General features: G+C 51.4%; 1 pseudogene across 1 annotated transcript; it reads right to left on the bottom strand.

Annotated features, from left to right (window-relative positions):
- Positions 1 to 6,016: 6,016 nt before the first annotated feature.
- On the bottom strand, positions 6,017 to 11,610 carry LOC149120547 (A-type voltage-gated potassium channel KCND3-like; annotated as a pseudogene). The gene is made up of 3 exons (XR_016225733.1): positions 11,437 to 11,610; positions 8,046 to 9,182; positions 6,017 to 6,263 (listed from the first exon to the last, which is right to left on the bottom strand). The product of XR_016225733.1 is annotated as an A-type voltage-gated potassium channel KCND3-like (transcript).
- Between the last annotated feature and the right edge of the window lie 10,262 nt (positions 11,611 to 21,872).

Genomic DNA, 21,872 nt, shown 5'->3' with positions numbered 1-21,872 from the left:
AGAAGTAGAATGGCTGGTATTTGAACAAATGCTTATATGGAATGCCAGCATCACAGGTGGTGGTTTAACCCACCAAGCTACAATGCCAGCCCCACTCACATTCTTCAGATTCAATGATAAAGATTCATAAATGATGATGAGGCCTAGACTGCCAGTTGTTCACTGATGAAGCTGTAAGTGTGAGAAGTTGTGAGGACACAGAGGAAGGGACCCTAACTCAACCTAGGGACCCTTAGAAGGTCTTCCTAGGGTCTCTCGAAGGGTGAAAGAATGGAAGAGGTAGGAGGAGGTATTCTGAGCAACGGAGTGTCTGAAGCAGAGGCACAGAGTGATACACGTGGGGAAATAGGACAGAACTTAGCAGGGCTGACTGTGATGTTGTGTGCCACACTGTGGGTTGGGTGAAGAGAATTCCTGAAGCCAAATCATAAAGCTTGTAAGACATTTTGAGGTGTCTGGGTTGTGTTCAAAAGCCCATGGAGGGGCCGGTGCTGTGGCATAGCAGGTAAAGCTGCCACCTGCAGTGCCAGCACCCCATATGGGTGCTGGTTCGAGTCCTGGCTGCTCCACTTATGATCTAGCTCTCTGCTATGGCCTGGGAAAGCAGCAGATGATGGTCCAAGTCCTTGGGCCCCTGCACTTGTGTGGGAGACCCAGAAGAAGCTCCTGGCTCTTGGCTTTGGATTGGCTCAGCTCCAGCCATTGTAGCCAATTGGGGAGTGAACCCATGGATGGAAGGCCTCTCTCTCCCTCTCTCCCTGTTTATCTCTATCTTTCTCTGCCTCTTCTCTCTATGTGTAACTCTGACATTCAAATAAATGAATAAATAAATCTTAAAAAAAAAACCATGGAGATCTTTAGGTAGAAGAATGATATGCTCAACTTTGCAGACAATAGAAACAGAAGTAAAAAGGCTTCTCTGTTTTGTTAATGGTTATTTGTTATCTTCTAAACAACTGAAGCTGGGAATTTTTTATTCCTTCTTCCCTTTTAAGATACTGGCTGGTGTTTCAGGAGCCAGTTGATGTTGTCCAGACAGGCACACCCAAGGAATGTTCCACTTCAGTCCCCTTACTGAGGCTCTTGATTAGATACCTGCTTGGATTGGGAGTTTAGAGAAGAATCACACTTTGGTTAAACCTCATTATCAGCAAGATTTCAAAGTGGTTATTTTGGAGCCTAAATTAGACTGTTTTTATTTTTTCAAGCTGATATTTTGGTTTTGTTCTCCACTGTTATTTTCAGCTCTATCACCTTGTTTGGAATAGGGCTCAGTTAGAATCTGGTAGCTGAGAGATTATCACTAGAAATTCCATCCATCTATCAATAATACATTAGCCCATCTATTTATCCATCAGTACATTCATCCATTAATATTTATCTATGCACTCATTCACCCACCAATCCTTCCTTCCATCCCACTTCCTTCATTCTTTCTTTGCTTCCTTCATTCCTTCTATTTACCCATCAGTACTTCTCTCCCTCCTTCCTTCTTTCCCTTCTTCCATCCACTGATCCTCCTTTGCATATAATAGATATATTTGAGTGCCTACTATGCATCACACAATGTGTAGAAACTCTTAGGAAAATTAACGAAATACAAACAAACCCACTTTGGTTTTCAAGACATGGAGAGGGACATCAACAATAGCAACAAAGAATACTAACTGTAAAAATAGATATGTACTAAGTTGGTAAAGAGAATAGGGTCAATTCTATTGAGAATCTAAGGCTAAAATCAGTAAAAGAAGCACTAGATTTTTTGGTTGTATCAGGAAGAAACACTAAGGGTTAGGCAGATGGATGGCAGAGGAAAGGGAGAAGACACGTTGCATGAAGGAAAATGCAAAGTAAAAGGCAGACAACCACAAAACACCATGATGCATTAAGTAAGTTACAATCAGTTTATAATGGTAGGGATATTCAGTGTGTGTGGGGAAGTAACTTGGGGGAATGAAGTTAAGACAGAGCAGGAATTACACACCCTGAGTGTATGTGGAATGGAGGTTTGAAGATAAACAGATGAGACTTTGTGGTAATCAAGGCAAGAAACAGTTCAAAGAAAACAGCAGTTGGAGAGGAGACTGGACAGAAAGGAAGGCGTCATCAATGGAACACGTGGCTGCTGAAACTTCAATATAAAAACTGCAGATAAAGCCCACCAGTGGTGTTTACCTGAGCTGATAGAAAACTGGCCACCTAGCTCTTGCGTATCTGCTGTCCCAAACTCACAGTTGGTCAGCCCATTCACTTGGGTATTTCTTACTGAATTCAGTGAGCTCTCAAGCAAGGATCTGAATATCCAGCATGTAGCAGGTGAACAGAATTCAGCCTGAATCTACCTAATAAAGCCGTGGGTGAAAACTGAAAAATTCTAGTAAATTATTGAGAAGTTTAGAAATATGCAGTGTGTGTGTTTGGAAAAGGCACACCAGAGAACAAGTATTTTGGGGCCGATGCTGTGGCACAGTGAGTTAATGCCCTCGCCTGAAGCGCCGGCATCCCATATGGGCGCTGGTTCGAGACCCAGCTGCTCTACTTCTGATCCAGCTCTCTGTTATGGCCTGGGAAAGCTGTAGAAGATGGCCCAAGACTTTGCACCCCTGTACCCATGTGGGAGACCTGGAAGAAGCTCCTGGCTCCTGGCTTCGGATCAGCGCAGCTCTGGCCGTTGGGGCCAATTAGGGAGTGAATCATCAGATGGAAGACCTCTCTCTCTCTGTAACTCTGACTTTCAAATAAAAATAAATCTTTGATCAGACCAAGTGTTTTGATTTTGACTTAGAGCTGTGGCCCTGTGGAAAGCCACTAATAGGTTATGTTCCAGGAACTTAATGTCACATTCTTTCCACCAGGAAGCTACCACATGCTGTCGAGCATCTGTCCACCTGCCCCAGGATGGGCACAGGTGGAGAGAGAGGCTCTGCTCCTCTCCCTGGCCAGGAAGATCTCCCAGCCAGGATGGAGCAGGGACCAGGGCTCTGTGGCAGGTGAGGGAGACTGAGGGGCTCCTCCTCTTCTGCCTTCTGTTTACACCATGGTGAGGCAGAATAATTGCTGCTCCTTGGGAAGAACTCTATGTTTACTGGTGTGTTTCTAGAGGTAAACCCAAACAAAAGCACAGAGAGCTGGGTAGGGGTGAAGAGCACTGAGATTGACTTTGAGAGATTCCAGAAGAGAGCTGTGAGGTGGGTGCCGTTCTCAACACCTCCCTGAAGAAGTTGCAGCCATTTGAACTGCTGGATGGGAAGACACAGCCAATGTGAGGGTCCTGGTGTGAAGCCCCCAGAGGCTCACATTCCTGCATCCACACACAAACATACTGTGTGAGTTCATCTTCCCCCCCTCTGCAGCCCAGAAGCCCTGTCCACCCCTGGCAGACGGTTAGTGTGGCGCCTCTGTCCCACTCATGGCAGTGATCACAAGTCCCCATCCACCAGAGCAAAAGCTCCCCAAGATCAGAGTACTTTCTTCAGCCCTGTATTCCCAGTGCCCAGAGGGGACTCAGTAGCTATCTGCTGAATGAAGGGGAGTGTCGTGTGGAAGGGGCAGCATGGCCAAGTAGCCAAAAGCAATGACAAAGATGGGTGCAGACATACTCTGCAAGAAAGCCCCTGTGGGGCCAGTGCTGTGGCGTATTAGGCTAAGTCTCCACCTGTGGTGCCAACATCCCATGTGGGGGCCGGTTCGAGTCCCAGCTGCTCCACTTCCAATCCAGCTCTCTGCTATGGCCTGGGAAAGCAGTGGCAGATGGCTTAAGTGTTTGGGCCCCTGCACTCATGTGGGAGACCCAGAAGAAGCTCCTGGCTTCAGATTGACCCAGCTCCAGCTGTTGCAGCCATTTGGGGAGTGAACGAGTGGATGAAAGACCTCTCTTACTCTTCCTCTCTCTCTCTCTAACTCTGCCTCTCAAATAAATAAATAAATAAATCTTAGGAGAGGAGAGGAGAGGAGAGGAGAAAGTGGAGGGGAGGGAAGGGGAGGGGAGTGGGGAGAAAAGCAGCCCCCAGTCTGCTACAGCTGAAGTCAGAACTACTGCACACCCTGCTTGGCCTCCTTGTTTCTGCCCTGCCCACAAATGCCCTCCGACATGACAGTGTGGCTATCACTGAAGCTGGGGAAGCCAGGGGGCCACCCAAACTGCATGACTGAGTGAATGTTCACTGAGGCCCACCACAGCCCAGCCCTGGGCTAGGCACGAATCATGCAATGATCTCTGGACTGGAGATCTGCCCTCAGAGGGCTCATGACCTGCAGGAGAGATGCACAGGTAGCTCAGGTTAACAAGATGTGGCAACAGCAAGAAAGAGGAGTGCAAGGGCTGTGATGGGAGGCAGGAGGGAGTACCCAGCTCTTGGACAAGATAATGTGGGACAGGAGGTGTTCTCAGGAACAGTGAGAAGCATGCTCCAGTTCAAAAGAGGAGAACTGAGTGGGTGCCTTACATTGGACTGATATGTGATCACAGTGTCTGGTCCCACAGAGCCTCCCGTGCTGCCAGGCACACAGTAGGCACTCAGTAAACGTTGAACAAATGAAGAAACACAGGTCTCCATCCTGTCTCGGGAGTTTTGGGACCAGCGAACCATCAGTAAGGAAATGTCCACAAAGAAAAAACGTGGAGGTTACTTGTTCCTGGTTAAGTATCCCATGATCAGAGTTCTCTGGGTAAGAGACCCACCACACAGGAGGAACTGCTGACCAGTGTCTAGGGCAAGACACTTGGGTGTTGGGAGAAGGGCTGATGGGCCCTGGAGGCAGTTGATGGAGGCAGAGACTTTGGGAACTGAAAGGTTAACAACAACCAGGATGGAATCTGCTCCACTTACTGGCCCTGGGGGGAGCCCCAATGTCACATTCTGTAGCTGCCTATGTTGATCTCCCAGGCCAGGCTCTATCTAGGCCTCCTGGAACCTCAGGCAGGCCCTCCCAGGATCATAATTTAAAGGGAAATGCAAATAACCTGGGGGCTGCTTCATGCTTGGAAGAAGGAACTAGATTCTGTTTTTGTTGAAAGTGATTTGGGGGCACTGTCAAACTCTCTCATCTCAGAGCATGAGGTGACACTTAGGCTGCTGGTCTCAACTCTGTCACTGAGCCAATGGGGCAGCAACCAGCACTGCTCTGTGACTTCCCCAAGCCCAGAGGATCAAGGGGCATCTGCACTGCAGCTGGCACTCCTTGGCCACGGGCTCCTAAGGCTTTCCTCACCCATGCTTCCCACACCCCCACCGGAGCTTCCTCCACAGACCAACTTATGCAGTCCAGGCCCACTGTGATGCCAAGGAAAACCACACAGGAAAATCTGCTTTGAGTCGTTTACATCATAGAATACATCCCCAAACCAGTTCCATTGGTGTTATTTAATACTGAAAGTTTCTGTGTTAGCCCTTCCCTCTGTTAACTGAGATAACTGCAAATTTATTTATTTACAGCATCAATAACAAGCACAGAAGTTAATCCTGAATGGTGCAGTTGGGAACACAATTGTTAACGGGGCACCCAGGGAAACCTGGGTGGGAATTACAGGGCCCACCAGTGTCGGAGAACATGCAGGAAAGCCATCATCCAGCCCTGACAGCGGTCGGGCTGCTATTGCTCTTTTGTGCTTAAGGTATTTTGAGATATTAAATAAACAGTAATAATTGGCTCTAGGAGATTCCTCGCTGGAGGATAACTGAGTAACTCATCAGCAAGGTGCCCGGAAAGCAGGAATGGCAACCAGAGCTGGGAAGAGCAAATGCCTTCGTGGGGCACATCGACTCTTGGCCTGCCAGCTGGTCTCACTCCACAATGAGCCAAGGACAACCTCTCTGTGCACTAGAAAGTGGAATTCAGGGAAAGAGCAGGGCAGGGAGGGTCTGCGAAGAGGAACAGGTGGGGGTCTGTGGGGAGCTGCTGGAGGCAGCTGGACCATGTCTCAAATGCCAATGTAACAGTACAAAAAAGAGAAGGGCTTTCTGCAATGGTAGAACAAGTCTCCAACCAGCCAGGGGAGAGGGAAAAGTTTGCAGGGTTAGGCCAGCAAGACCTCCAATAAAGGTAAGATTCCCAGAGTCCTGCAGGTTACACCTGGTGATGGATCAGACAGCAAGTAGAAGCCACTCGCTTCTCTCTGAGGGGCCTGGGCGAGGGCAGAACACAAGGGCCGAGGGGGCTGAGGGGGCCAAGGGGGCCGAGGGGGCCGAGGGGGCCGAGAGGGCTGAGGGGGCTGCAGGGGCTGCAGGTTCAAGTCCTGGATCCAGCCCCAAGAGAGGGCATGTCTAGGAATGAAAACAGCATCAGGCCGAGCAAATGGAGAAGGTGCCCCATTTACACTGACCCTTCCATTAAAAAGCATCTTGCCAAGCACCTGCTATGTATAGCCAAGCAACGAGTCTAGTAATGGTGCCGACTGCCAACTCAGGTCAGAGTCAAAGCAGCCTGATCCAGCGCGGAGCTGCCCCACTGGGGTGGAAGGGAAGAGAAAGGCTGCCTTCCTATTACTCCTCTGAGCTGAGGGAAGACACTGCTCAAGGGTTCCTTCTCGTCCATTTGGTGTTCCCAGAGGCCTTCTGATGTGCAGGGAAGAGGAAGCAAGCTCATTTCTGGCCCAGTGTGGAGGGAGGGGCTCACAGCCTGGGGGAACACAGCCCTCCCCAGCACAGGAGCCTGCACTCCTTGCTGCCCTCAGCCTGTCCCCATCTCCAAGAAAGAAAGTTTGAGGTCAAGACCGACTGCCCCTTGGTGTCAGACTCGATTCCTGAGCGATGCCAAAGGAAGGCAGCAGCTTCGTCAATGGCAATAAAACATGGATTCTGGATATGAGCAACCACTCATTTCTAAGGCAGTATCTCCAAGCTGCCACAAGGGAGTGTTTTGTTCACAGCACTCCGTGTACCTAGCACAGCGCCCAGCAGGCTGTATTCACTGGCCTGATGCTGTATTGACTCGCAAAATGACCAGAACAGAACATCACACCCAGAGGCCATAATAAAAAAAGTCACAGCCCTGAAGGTCTGACTTCTGTCTAGGGAAAAATCGAATCACCAGGATGCCACCAACTGAATTGTCAAAGACCAAATAAAAAGCTTCGTGAATTCCCCATTAGCAATATAACGCTTCCTGGTCTAAGCAAACACAGGCCCAGTTCGTGAATTGTGGAGGGTGTCACTTCTGTCACAGTGGGGCGTAGTGGCGCCCAGCAGTGGAAGCAGCAACCCCGAGGAAATCTGTCTCCATAAAGCTGCTCTGATGGGCTCTGATCCTGTTAGGGTGAAGATTGTCATCTCCCCTCCTGAGACCCCTGCCTCACATGGGGGCTACGCATGCAGGTCTGGGACCTCTGCCGGAGAGGGGGCCTGGGAGCGAGGGACCTGGCCGAGTCCCCCGCCGCCCCTCTGAGCACCTGTCTCCCACTTGGATGCAGTTGCCGCTCCTGTGTCTGACCGCACTCAGACCTCACAGTCACCCAGGCCAGCCAAAGTCACTCAATCACCGACTCAGGCTGAGAGAGACAGCCTGCTCCTCCTGCAGTGAGGAAAAAACCAACAAGGCACCTTGCTCTGCAGAAAGTCCAGTTCCAGAGTCACTTAGAGAAACCCTGCTCAGAGCCACAGAACCCTGGAGCCTCTGCCAGCCAGGCAGAGGAGAAAAGTCAGGCCAAAGAGACAACAGCCTTCGGATGCACTACGGAGAAGAATTACGAAGAAGGCGCTGCCTGCCAGTGGAAACCTGCACACTCCTCACAGCACTCTCCTTTCTCCCCACAGCCCTCTTCCTCCCTGTGGCTACCAGGATACACACAGCTGCAGGTTCCAGTGCAGCCACCTGCCCTGGTACTTCACAGGCCCAGGCAGGGAGCAGCTGGAAGAAGGAGCAGTCACAGTTGTTCTACAAAACACAAGACCCTGTCCCAAAGAGAAACACTCTATTCAAAGCCACAGGCCACTGACCCATCACTCCTGGGCTTTCTCCTTTTGCAGCAACCTGCCTGGCACCCCCCACCCCCATCATCCAGGGCTCACCCGCAACCTCCCAGGTGCACCGCACAGGTGCTGACTTACCCCAGGGTGGTAATGGTGATGATGGTGTACCAAAAGGAGGCCAGGATGCCATGAACTTGATGGTGGAGGAGCCCTTCGTGGCGTAAAACATCACAGTGGCAAAGATGATGATGGCCATTGTGAGGGAGAAGAGGAGGAAACTGAGCTCCGAGGCGCAGCTCTCGAGCATGTAGCCCAGGATGCGCAGGCCCTGCGAGTGGCGGGAGAACTTGATACAGAAAACGCACAGCATGATGAACGCTCCGGACACGTCCTTGTTGTCGGTCATGACCAGTGGATGTAACAGGGCGTGCTGGCCACCACGTCTATGATGCCCACGATGCTGCAATGAAGCAGTAGCGGCTTGGCGTGGCGAAGAGCTGCAGCAGGTACTCCACAGTGAAGATCATGACACAGGCTGTGTCCAGGCAAAAGAAGGCCACCAAGGAACACTCACCACACAGCAGCTCCTTGCTCCTGGGCACTGTGTCACAGGGCACCGTCTCCACCATGTTGATGGTAACTGAGACAGCGATGAAGAAGCCCATGACGGAGAAGAAGGCCAGGGCCAGGGTGCTGGTATGGGGGTTCTCAAAGGCGCGCCACATGGTCTGGTGAAAGCTGAGTGAGGGCATGGGCTCCTGGTTGTTCTCCGAGTCACTGTCGTCCATGAGGCACTCGGCCTTCTCCCTCTTGTGGTCCTTGTACTCCTCGTAGTAGCAGTCACCAATGATCTCGGACAGGATGCTGTAGAAGGCCCGCTCGTCATTGTAGGCCAAGATACACCTATAGCAGGGGTAGTGCAGCTTGCTCGTGTGGTAGAAGTTGAGCACGCAGCAGAAGACCCTGGGGTCATGGTCGAAGCAGTATTCCTTGGCGTCCTCTTTGAAGAAGAACAACTTCTCTGTGCTGCCCAGCAGCATGTCCAGGTACTGCTCCAGTGTGGTCCTCCATGTCTGGAAGCGGCGCCCATTCACATTCAGCATGGTCAGCTCACCCTGCCACTTGCTCTTGTTGGCGGGACCAGTACATGGGGCAGTTGGCCACTGGCATCCACCCAATGGTTGCCACCCGGGTGAAGGGCAGCCATGCCAACTCCCACACTCTGGCAGCTGCACGGACACTCGGCACACCAGCTTAGAGTCAGTCCAGTGACCCCTGGGGGGCAGGAGGAGAGAGCAGAGAAAGGGGTCAGTTCTGCTGCTGTGCACCAGGACTTGCCCTGCAAAATGGGACAGCACAGGCCAGGCTCAAGTGCCACGTGCCCGAGGCCAGGGCAGCAGCAACACACGCAATCACCACCACTACCACCAACCACCACCGCGGGGAGGAGGCCTGGTTAATCTGAATCCTGACCTGCGTGGGGAGGGTACCCAGCACATGGCAAGGTGGCAGGGCTGCTAGATGTTGCCCACAGCCTGACAAATTGCCAAGTTCCGAGGGGGCTCAGGAGCGTGAACAGGGAAAGCCGCTTTCACAGAAAGACCTGGGAAGACGCGGGTAATCATCAGCTCTGAAAGGTTATGGCGTTATTACAGATTTAAATTGGGAGACACTCCCCTTCCTGCCTTCCCCAGGCAGCCAGGAGCAAGGGCTCAGGAGGCTTTGCATTCCAGTTCCCAATCAATCCTGACCTTGTGAAAACAAGTCACTGTCACCCTCTGGGCTTTGGGCCCTCATCTGTAAAACGAGGGAACTGGACAAGAAAGTGGCAAGGAACCCTCTGGTTCAAATAATCCCTGATTCTGCTGGATCCAAGACATCAAGGCTATATATAGCTCAAGTCTCACAGAGCCCTCGTCATGATAGTTGCCCATGCAAGGTGGGGAGTATCTGAGCTGGTTGCCGTGCTGATGGAGTTGGCCTGTGCCTCTTAGCAAAGGGAATTCTGGGCATTGTGGAATTGGGCATGTTACTGGCATCACTTGGAACCCAGGGTAATCCAAGGCCTTGTCCAAACCACAGAACCCTGCTCACCCCCCTGGGGAGTAGAGGGGTCCAGGCTCTCAGATGCTGGGCCCTGGACCCCTGCCCTTTACAACCCTGCAGTATCCCGGAATGGGGCTCAGAGTCACACACCTTGAAGGGGTCAGGTGGCAAAGACCAAGAGACTGCTGACTCAGCAGGCACCTTGTGCCCTGACTGGAGGATGCCCTTCCCAGGCCAATCTTGGGGGTTGCTCTACCCTGAGTCCCATCTCAACACCATGACCTACCCCTGCCAAGCTGAGCCCCAGCCCCTTCCCCGTGCCACCAATCTCCTCTGCTCCAAGGGCCCTGAGTGTTTAATACACCACTGTCAGAGGGATACTTGAGAGCATAAGAACACAAAAGGAATCTATTCCTTATCGTGAAGTTCTCTGGTCCCAAGGCCAAAGTTTTGCCTCACATTAATCCAGCACAATCTCTCTATAGAAGGACGGACAAGCACCAGGCTGTCTCCAGAGGCCCAGAACCTGTCTCCCTTATAAAAGTGCCCAAAACAGGGCAACTGCCCCATCAAGATTCTGTGTGTGTGGGGGGGGGTGTGTGAGAGAGCACCTGAAGTTTGAACAGGATACCATGCCAAGTCCACACTGGCCATGCATACCACACAACCATGCAGGCCTGATCCGGTTCAAGTAGGGCTTCTTCATGGCTCCTGTCACAGCACTCAGCCCTGACAGGCACTGACACCTCCTGGAGCCGGCCTGACGGAATTCCTGCAATACGCACAACAGTGCAGCCCCATTTCCAGCCAATGGCACTGCACATACCTCAGATGCCAAAGTTTTACTAGGACATGGATGCCTTACAAATGAAAAATCAGAAGCTATTTTTGTTTTTGGCAGAAGAGTTTGACAGCGGGAAAGAGGAGGGGGAAGGGAAGCTGAGGAAGAGACCTTCCAAATAGGTGAGCTCCGAAATGACAAAGGCAAACAGCACTGCAAATGGGAAGTACATCTTCCTCTGCTGCAGGGAGTCAACTATTAAAGAGCTTCTGTTTGGGGAGCAGAGGACCAAAAAATGACCAGACAGCCCGTCCTGGGGTCGGACACCTAATCTGAGCATTGATGCGAGCCAGGAAAAGTGTCACATGCAGCAAAAGTGCCACACGTCACCAAGATCTGCCCTTCAATGACCTCAGGGGAGAGCATCTGGAAACTGACTTTCCACAATCTCACATTGCATGGCATCCCTTATCCCAGAAAGGGGCTGGTCTGGGGGTAGTGCAGGGTTCCCATGGCCCTGGGGGTTTCTTTTGTGTCTACACGATTTGGGTAGGCAGGCATAAAACTGGCATCATGAAGCAAGCTGTGGATCATTGGGCCACAGGCCCAGGACACACACACACACACACACACATGCACACACACTTTCCCAAACTCCTTTCCTACAGCCTCCTTAACAGGAAATGGGTACACGCTGCTAACCTTCTTCTGAGGGTTCCTTGTGAATTTGTATCCTGTTGCGTTCAAACAATGACAAGGAAAAAAGAGAGACATCGACTCCCCTCCAAACACTGGGATGCCCACATGGGGAGATGTACACACGCTTCGTATGGAATTCACACGCCCAGCAGCCTTTCTGTAGACATCAAACATCCAGGCTCCCTTGAAGTAAAGGTCAAGAAGGCATAAATCAAACCATCACGTATGTTCATGCAAAACATGGCCATGCAAGCTTGGGCTTAGCACCATCACATTGTGCCTAAGACCCTGAGAAAGTTCATGTTGTGCTCTCTTAGGAAAGGCGCAGCACCATCCCTCTGCTCCACGATCCTGGGGGCTGCAACCTCAGCCTGCTGCAGCCTTATCATCAGGGGCTGCCGGGAAGAAAGACAGAGCACCGTGGACTTGCCTCCAACGTCCACACTAAGCACAGGAATTTAGCTGATTCCAGGTAACTTTTCTGTCCAAACCTTTCTGCCCACCACCCCAAGTGTAAGCACCTTGCAAAGCTGTCTTTGAACCCCCTCCCTGAGGGCTGCCTTTCCCCAGGCCACTCTCCTGAGGAGGTGGGGGGGCGTGGCACCAGCGAGGCAGAGAGCTGAGTCCAGCAGAGGCAGTGGGGCTGCGCCCTCTGCTCCCTGCTGCCCAGTGGCTCCAGGCCCCACCAGAGAGCACTGAGCTGCCAGGCAGTGGAGGAAGCCAGGAGGAGCACCGGGAGCCTGGGCACTGGAGGGTGCCCAGGATGAGGGCCTGCAAGGGGGAGTGACTGGGCACAGGTGTGTGTGCATGTGTGTGTGTGCACACATGCAAAGGTGTGAGGGTATGAGGGCGTGTGTGTGTGTGTGTGTTTGTGTAGAGGGGTACACATGTGAGCAGGGGCCAGGGAGATGAGGCCGAGCCCAGAGCATCTCCCCAGTGAGTGGAGAAATCCTATGGTGTGCCTGGAGGTGGCAGAGTGTGCCTATCGGGTGTGAGCACCTGTGTGGGTGAGGGTGGGCACAGAGGTGAGCATGGCAAGGTGAGCTTGGCTGGGGGCAGGGCGAGCAGCAGGGAGTGTGGTGTGCCCTTGAGTTCAGAGACATGTGTGGCTAGGGACCCTGGGAGAGGTGACAGGGAGCATTGGCAAGTGTGCTGGTAGGCTGTGTGTGCACCTAGCTGGGTGTCTTTCTCATCCTCTGTCCACGAGGCAGCAACACCTGCTGGAGGCCAAGACAGGCCACCTAGCTTGGTGGATCCTGCCACCGTGCAAGGTTCCTGGCTCATCCGGGGCTCTCAGCTGCCAGTGCCGAGGCTATGGAGGAACCAGGAGGGAACACACCACCTTTTACCTCACGTAAGAGCTGTGATCCCCTCCCAGGGCACCACTGGGATGTCAGGACTAGCCCTCCTATCCTGTCACATGTACCCAGGGCCCGGAACCAAGAGTCTGGACCTGGGAGTATAAACCATCACACCCGAGCCAACCCCTTTCTCCCTGGAGCAGGTCCTGCCCCTCGGACCCTCCCTGATGCCCAGAAATCCCTAGTGCCTGGTGCCTCAACCTGGGATAGGGAGACGGAGGTGACATGTGCCCACAGGCACAGGTGCAGCTGTCGGGCCAAGACTCCCACCATCAGCTCCACGGTGCATGGAGGGTGCAGTCCCAGTCAGACTCCTAGCTCTGGCTTTTCCAGTGTCTAGGCCCAGCACTCTGGAGGCTAGGCAGCCACATGCCTCAGCAGGGACCGGACCTTGGCTTGAGCGATCCCAGTTCTGGTTGTAGAGAGGTGTGTGCTGAGGACGCAGACAGCAGGGCAAACCCAAGAGTGTGGTGCTGACTGGGATGAATGGGCAAGGGTGCTTCTAGTTTCTAGGGATCAGGGCTGGTGAGGGGTCTCCCTGAGTCCAGAGGTGCTTCTGGCTTGTGAGAACCCTTAGCCCCATTTCCTGCACAAGCCTGGTGATCTGAGCCCTTAAGGACCCCTGGCAGTTGGAGCCCCTCATCCATCTGCTCTCTTGTTCTCCCCAGAGTCCCATTGAGTCCATGGATAATAAAATAAATAATAATAATAATAATAATAATAAACAATAAAATTTATCAAGTGCATCAAAATGGATGCAACTGGAGGACATCATGTTCCAGAAATCAGCCAGAGAAATACAAATATCACATGTATTACCTTATATATGGAAGTTTACTTTTTTAAAAAAATCAAAACACCAAAACAAGAAAATAAATGCCAGTGCGTGTCCCTATTGGGGCATATATACTCCTATAAAACTTTGATGACCTTGACAGACTAATGGTTAAGAACATAACACTGGGCCTGGAATTGTGGCACAGTAGATTAAGCATCCACCTGTGGTGCTGGCTTCCCATTTAGGCACCAGTGCAAGTCCAGCTGCCCCACTTCAGATCCAGATCCCTGCTGATGGTCTGCGAAAACAGTGGACGATTAAGATAATATATATATATTTTTAAAAAAAGAACATTATATTGCTCATGTGGAACTGTGGCCTTCTCACCTTTTACCTGATAAATACTAAGGTTAGTGGTGAAGTAAGCCCGTGAATATAACGTGGACTAAAATTATGTCTTGCACAAGTTGATGAAAGGAAAAGAAACCAAGGAGAGAGGTGAATGGGGAGGGAGAGATGGATGGAGAGATCTTCAGTCTGCTGCTTCACTCCCCAAATGAGCACAACAACCTGGGCTGGGACAGGGAGGAGCCAGGAGCTTCTTCTGGGTCTCTCACATGGGTGCAGAGAACCAAACATTTGGGCCATTCTCTGCTGCTTTCCCAAGCACATTAGCAGGGAGCTGGATCAAAAGTGGAGTAGATGAAACTTGAACCGGCTCCCCCATGGGATGCCACAGCTTGGGGCCACCTGTTCTTAAACTTCATATTAGTCCTATTACTGTAATATAAATTTAAAATATATTATCTAAAAATTGAAGGAAGGAACACAGGAAGGAAGCAAACAAGGAAAGAAAGAAGGGAAGGAAGGAAGGGAAACACTGGGAGAGACAGTGTTGGAATGAGAGCAGATAAAAGGGAATATGGCTTTATTCTTAGAATCAAGCTATAAACTATATTGAAGAATTTGTTTAACCCTAAAAATATATACACATCCACCGGAGACAATGTCAGTGGTTAATGGAATCTTACAGAAAAAATAAGCAAGCACATTACAGAGAAAATGAAAGATACAACATACACATTAGTAAAATTGTGTATTTGGAAAATTCTGACTTTTATAAAAATCTAAGTATGAAAATGTTTCTGTAGAAATTATATAAAAAGTAAGATATACAAGTGTGAATATGTTACTGAAAAATACCCTAAATAACACATCATTTAATGTAACACTTAAGGAAGAATGCACCTTCCTAATACATTTTTTAAAATTTTTGTCTATTTTATTATATTTAGATGCTGTGCTAGGTTTTTTTTTAATTTATTTGACAGATAGAGTCAGACAGTGAGAGAGAGACAGAGAGAAGTCTTCCTTCCGCTGGTTCACCCCCCAAATGGCTGGCACTGCGCCGATCCAAAGCCAGGAGCCAGGTGCTTCTTCCTGGTCTCCCATGTGGGTGAAGGGGCCCAAGCACCTGGGCCATCCTCCACTGCCCTCCCAGGCCACAGCAGAGAGCTGGACTGGAAGAGGAGCAGCCGGGACTAGAACCTGGCGCCCATATGGGATGCCGGCGCCACAGGCAGAGGATTAACTAAGTGAGCCACGGTGCCGGCCCCCCAATACATTTATTATCATAGTCTGACACAGAAAGACACAGTTTAGTGACTCTCAGATGTAACTGGAAATATCTGAGTTGGCAACCAATCGTGGAACAGGAAGTATCACAAAGTATGCATTCCAACAAATTGGGAAGCTATTCCAAGAGCTCATAACCGTATTCTTTCTGTTTAAGTGCTGCAGGACTCAAGTATTTAAGATTTATTTGAGGGGCAGAGTTATGGGGTGGGAACAGAATGTGAGAAGGGGTCTTCCATCCACTGATTCACTCTCCAAACAGCCACAACAGCCAGAGTTGGGCTAGGTCGAAGCCAGGAGGTTGCAGCGACCCAACACTTGAGCTATCTTCTGCTGCTTTCCCAGAAGCATCATCAGGGAGTTGTATCAGAAGTGGAGCAGCGAGGGCTCAAACCAGCGCCCATATGGGATGCCTGTGCTCCAGGCTGTGCCTTAACCCATTACAACACAATGCAAGCCCCCAAACTTGTCTTTTTTGCATTTTTCCATGAAACTTTTTAGTTACTCTTATATGTTAAAATGTCTGTTGGCGCAGGAACCTGGAGAGAAGTGTGTAGCTTCTGAGTCTGACACATACCTGCCACACGTCCAGGCGCTACCCCAGGAAAGACCTTGTGCTCCCAGGAAGACCCGCACACGAATGTCCACACAGGCCCAGAGTGGACACAGCTCACATTCTCCACAGTCTGAGAACAGCCGCCATCACCGCTGAGAGCAGTGGCAGCCACCGTGTGCTGAGGACAAGGCACCCGGCCACCGACCTCCCAGAGGCGGCAAGACCATGGCCGCGGGAAGCCGACAGCCAGCCTATGGGGTGCTGGGGCCTGGTATCCTGGCCGTGGTCATGGTTCCAGGCTGTTTCCATTTGCCTGCATCTACAGACACCCACATCTCACGTCCAAGTGCCTGGATGCCTGTCCTGGCTCCACTGCTTCTGATCCAGGTGCTAATGGTCCCCCGGGGAGTCGGTGGTGATGGCTCAAGTACTCGGGTCCCTGCCACCCTCATGGGAGACCCAGACAGAGGTCCTGGCTTCAGCCCTGCTCAGCCTGGGCTCTTGTGCTCACCATCCATCTGCCACCCATCCATCAATCAATCCATCCATCATCCATCCTTCCATCCATTAGTCCGTCAATCCATCATCCATCATCAATCATCCATCCATCTCACTCGCCCAGATGCCCACCTGTGCGGGAGACAAATGTCTTCTCGCTCATCTCGTGCTGGGAGCTGCTCCAAGCGTCCCGCAGGTGCCCAGCAGCTCACTGCAGAGCTGGCTCAGACACGGAGCAGGTAGCTGCAGGTGGAGGCAGAGCTGCTGAAAACAGAAACCCCACCCCCCTCACAGCAACCACAAAGGCGGCCAGCAGGGATTTCCCGAGTTTTGGAGAAGGAAAATCCCCGGTAGGAAACAGCCATGGGAGAGGTGCTGCCTGGCTTCTGGGAGCTCCATGGGGGTCTCCCACGTGGGTGCGTCCCAGGCACAGCAGCAGGGAGCCAGGTGGGAAGTGGAGCACCCAGAGTGATCCAGGCACAGCTAACCCACCACACTGGCGCCTACTTCAGCCTTTTTTTTTTTAACCCCGAAACCCCGGTGCCTTGGTGGCTGGGGGTCCTGTCAGGACCCGCGGACCCGGGGAGCTGCTGAACTGAGCGGGAGGCCAGGGGCGCCTGTGCTACCAGCTGAGACCGCAAGGGGGCAGAAGAATGCGCTCACCAGCTAGGACTGCGAGAGGATCCTCCCCTGGGGCGGGTCTCTCCTGGTTGCAGTTGGTCATGCCTGCGGGACTCAGTCCTTGTCCGCGTGTCCTGCGTTTCCGCATCACTCCCCGCTGGGCAGTAATGCGATGTCGAAGCCAGGGGTGCTCTGACGTGGTGGCCCTGAGAGGCTGGAGACAGCGGGGCCGAGAGACCACCCTACGTGTGCCCCCGAAGTCATAGCCTCCTACGTCACAGCGTGGCCCCCAAGCCCTGCCCCCCAGGGCCTCTGCTTCCGCCTTAGGTGGAGATTTGAGATTCCTGGAGGAAAGGGAAGCTCCAGCCAGAAGGGCACTGAGGTGTCCCTGGGCGTAGGCCCAAAGTTCAGGACCCAGGGAGAGGAGGCCACGGGGGCGGGGTTTGGATGCACCTGCTGGTTTTCTGCAGGAACCTTACAAAGCTGAGATTTCCGCGGGAGCTGCCGTTCCAGTCTCACCCAACTCCCATCACCATCCCTTCCCTCGGCCCCCCTCTGTGGTCAGCGCCTGCCCACCCCATCCCTGCCCCGCCCCCATGGCTTGTTCCCCCCTTCTGTGCAGATTCCTGTAGCGTGTGCGGGCCTGGCCCTGGCAGGGGCCGAGCTGAGCAGCCAGACTTAGGTCATCACTCGGGCATGACAGCTGCCCGTCTGAACCAGGGGGTCTGGGTTTCCCGCCCAGCCGGCAGTGGCCTCTGCCTCCAGGGTCAGGGCAGGGGGCGTCCCTCCCTCCCCCAGCAACCACACCGGGTGCTGGTTCCTGGCAGCGGTCACTCTCCTTCCCCATCTCTGTACCTGCGGGGGGCCGCTGTCTGTGTCTTCCACATGTTGCTGGGGCTCTGTGTGGCCTCCGTGTCCCAGCCCAGGGCAGGAGGCTGTGGCCCCTCCCTGTTCTGGGTCAGCAGCAGGACCCCGGGCACTCTCTTTTCTGACATCCTCCACCCACCCAGCCACGCCGGCTGGTGTCCACCAAGGAAGGCCTGCAGTCCTGCCCTCACCCCAGGACTCTGGACTGGGTCCCAGGCCCCTCCTGGGCTCTGCCTGAGTTACGCGGCAGAGGAGGCAGTGGAGCAACCCCTGCCCCAGCCCCTGGTCTCTCTGGCCACCAAGTCTGCCTCCATCACAGCCAAGGCTGCTGCAGGGACCCTGTCCTGCACCTATAGGGAGGGTGTCGCTGCTCTGCTGGGAAGATGCTCCTCCGGCTTTCATTTGTGGAGGAAGCGACCTTCTACGTTTCTGATCACAGGAAGTTAATTTGCTCCAGAAATGTGATTTCCTATCATCTGAACAACACAGCAGTGATGAGCAGCAGGGACTAGAGGGACGCTGGCTCCAGGATCCCTGACCCAATGCCTCCTGGGATGCGACACTCACCAGCCACAGGAGCAGCCATGACTCAGGGTGAGAATTTCCAGGGTTGGGTCGATTTTTGCCTGAGGATACACAGAGCAGCAGCCATCCTTGCCCCTGCCCCTGCCCCGTCCCCATCCACCTCTCTGTGGACCACTTGTGAGCCCTTGTGCCTCAGCAGCTGCCCAGGAAGCTGTGCTGTTCCCCAGTGAGGCGCCAGGAAGTAGGGCACTGGGACCTCCTATCTCTGACCACAGCCTCCTGACGCTGCACCCCCACACGCTGGCCATGGTCACGTCTCTGCGGGCTCCCAGGGCACCCTGCCAGCTGCCTCATGCTGGCCACAGAGCCGCCACGACCTCTCCGTGGGGAGGACAAACCCAGCCAAGCCTGCATGGAGCTGACACTGGCGGGATGAAGCCCCAGCCTGTGGTGGACCCCGCATGGGTGGACCAAGGCCAGCCACGTGGCTGCAACTGGAGGAGGCAGGCCCTCCTCCTCAGCTGTGGGGAGTGGGCGCAGAGGGCTGGCATCTCTGAGTGACCCCGGAAAGTTTCAGGTGGCACTGCTTTGACTGATAAAGAGGATGGGGCAGGGCCAGGGAGGCCCAAATGTGGACCAGACTCAGTGAGCAGTGGGCAGGGCACAGAGACAGGGAGACCCTTCCGTGGACTCCAGCCCTCCTGGCACCCGCACTCCCCAATGTTCTCAGGATCTGCCCCCTCCTGCGATGGAAGTCCCCAGGTGCCACGAAATGCTGCTACAGGGATATACTTGGCTCCCCATCCTGGAGACAGAGGCTTGAGACATTGCCCCATGCCAGAGAAGAGTACCTCATCGCCCCATGTCAGCAGGAAGTAGCTTAAGACAGATCATCATCCCCTCTACCCCTGCTGGATTTTTGGAGCTAATGTAATCCCATAAAACTCCTGCTTCATAAAAAACAAATGGGTGGATGTTAGTAAAATGATGCAGTCTTATCTACTGTGTGATCTACACCCTGACACCATCCTATGCCCCAGCCCCCACTGCCATGGCAGGAAGCCAGGTGGCCACATGGTCCAAACATCAATGTCAGCCCCACCCACATCCTAATGGGATTCGAGGCTTCTACTTCCCTGCCCACCCCCTGGCAACGTTTTAAAGGGAGCTGTTCCTGAGCACACAGCTCTCTCTTCCTCTCCATCTCCTGATCTCTGTCTCTCTCTTACACTTTCTTTCTGCCTTTTTCCTTCTCCGTCCCTTCTCTCCAGTTTGTCAGGTTTCCCCCCATAAACTCTTTCCCTTAAAAAAAAGAAAACAGGTGGAAGCAGAGAAAGGATTTTGCTAGTTTTACAGTATCAGAGAACAATACCATATTAACCTTTCAATGTGCTGTCTTGCTAATGGTATTTCATACGGTGAAGCAACAAATCTGCAGCAAAATAAAATTTTCAACTTCTTAAAAAATAAATAAATGGGGGCCGGCATTGTGGCCTAACGAGCTGAGCTGCTGCCTAGAATGATGGCATCCCATATGGTCACTGGTTAGACTCCAAGCTGCTCCATTTCCAGAAATCAGTTGAAGATGGAACAAGTACTTGTGCCCCAGCACTCTCATGGGAGACCTGGTAGTAGCTCCTGGCTCCTGGCTCCGGTCTGGCCCAGCTCTGGCCATTGCATCCATTTGGGGAGTGAACCAGCAGATGGAAGGTCTCTGTCTCTTCCTCTCTCTAACTCTGCCTTTCAAAAGGATAAAATAAATCTTTTAAAATAATAGTTATGGATAAACTGGATTTCTATAAGCAAAAGAATGGAATTGGATCATTCTACCATACACAACAACAACTCAAAATGAATAACTCTAGGAATAGAAATTGTAAAACTCCTAGGAGACAATGTAGGAGGAAAACTCCAAAATCCCAGGCCACAAAAGCAAAACTTTTTAAGTGGGACTAAATAGAACTACAAATCTTAATAATGTTTTGTTTATCCTGCAGTTTTTATAAAGCGCACAACTTCTGAGAATTAATCTGTGTAACTAGATCATCACTGGTGCTTATCTACTCCTTCCAAAATTCTCTTCCAAAATCATCAGTACCTTTTAAGAGTCAACGATTATCATAATTTATGTTTATAAGTCGCAACCTTGTTTCTCCTACAAATATCACTTCCAACACATCTGGTGTTAGTAAAATGTATGTAATACTATGAAACAGACCATCTATTTGTTATCAATTTCATTCCTTATTAGACTAAGCAAGAAAAGAATAAGAAAGCTTTGACCAAAATTGCAGAAGATGGTTTTATTCTGATGGCTCTCATTCATGCAGATCACCTTCTCCATAAAGTCATCCTAATAAATGTCTCATTATTGTGTACCCTTGACCTGCTTAAGTGTCTTTGCAGATCGACTTGCTGTATTTTCCAAACATAAAATACAAATAAGATTTTTTGGTTACAAATTTTTGAGTGTGTGTGTGTGTGTGTGTGTGTAAAGAGCATCTAACAAATATGATACATTTAACTTACAAAAGGAATTACTGGGGCCAGTGCAGTAGTGTAATGGGCTAAGCCAGCACCTGCAGCACCCACGTCCCATATGGGCAGCAGTTCGACCTGGCTGCATCTCTTCCAATCCAGCTCTCTGCTATGCCCAGGAAAACCCATGAAAGTTGGCTCAAGTGCTTAGGCCCCTGCACCCATGTGGGAGACCCCAAGGAGGCTCTTGGCTCCTGGTTTCCAATCAGCTCAGCTCTGGCTGTAGCAGCCATTTGTGGAGTGACCCAGAAGATGGAAGACTTTTCTCTCTGTCTCTTCTTCTCTCTGTCTCTTACTCTACCACTCAAATAAAACCAGTCTTGAAAAAGAAATTACATATTTGAAGTTGAAAATTTGCACGTTTGCATTTTTATCTATACACTTTTTCTCCATTCTACTATAGGATAAATACCATCTGCATGAATTAAATTGAAATAACTAAACTTGTAGGAAAGAAAAATATGCAAAATCCTAATGCATGTTTTACTATTAAAACATTAAAATCATAGCTACATAATACAGTAAAAATAGCTGTAATATAGTAAGGATAAGTAAGTTTTTCATGGATAGTTTTATTTTTGATTTCTCAAAATACTTTTTTTTCCAAAGCACTTTTCAATAAAATTATTGGGCAAAAGTAAAACATAGCTCAAAATGTTAATTTTTTAATCTTTATTTAAAGTCAAGAGTTACACAAAGAGAGAAGCAGAGGCAGAGAGAGAGAGAGAGAGGGTATTCCATCTGCTGGATCACTTCCCAGTTAGCCACAACAGCTGGAGCTGCGCCGATTCAAAGCCAGGAGCCAGGAGACTCCTCCAGGTCTTCCACGTGGGTACATGGGCCCAAGGACTTGGGCCATCTTCTACTGCTTTCACAGGCCATAGCAGGGAGCTGGATCGAAGTGGAGCAGCCAGGACTTGAACCAGCACTCACATGAGATGCTAGCATTCCACGAAACAGCTTTACCCATTACACCACAGCGCTGGAACCCCTCAAATTTTAGTTATCTAAACACAAAAGCTCTCACCATAAAGAACAAAGAACTGCTGGGGTGGATTTT

Source organism: Oryctolagus cuniculus, chromosome 19, assembly GCF_051225735.1.
Source record: "Oryctolagus cuniculus isolate XC-2025 breed Fujian yellow rabbit chromosome 19, ASM5122573v1, whole genome shotgun sequence".
In the NCBI taxonomy this organism is placed as follows: Eukaryota; Metazoa; Chordata; class Mammalia; order Lagomorpha; family Leporidae; genus Oryctolagus; species Oryctolagus cuniculus.
Note: the sequence above shows the minus strand (reverse complement) of the source record. Positions and strands in the feature narration are given on the sequence as shown.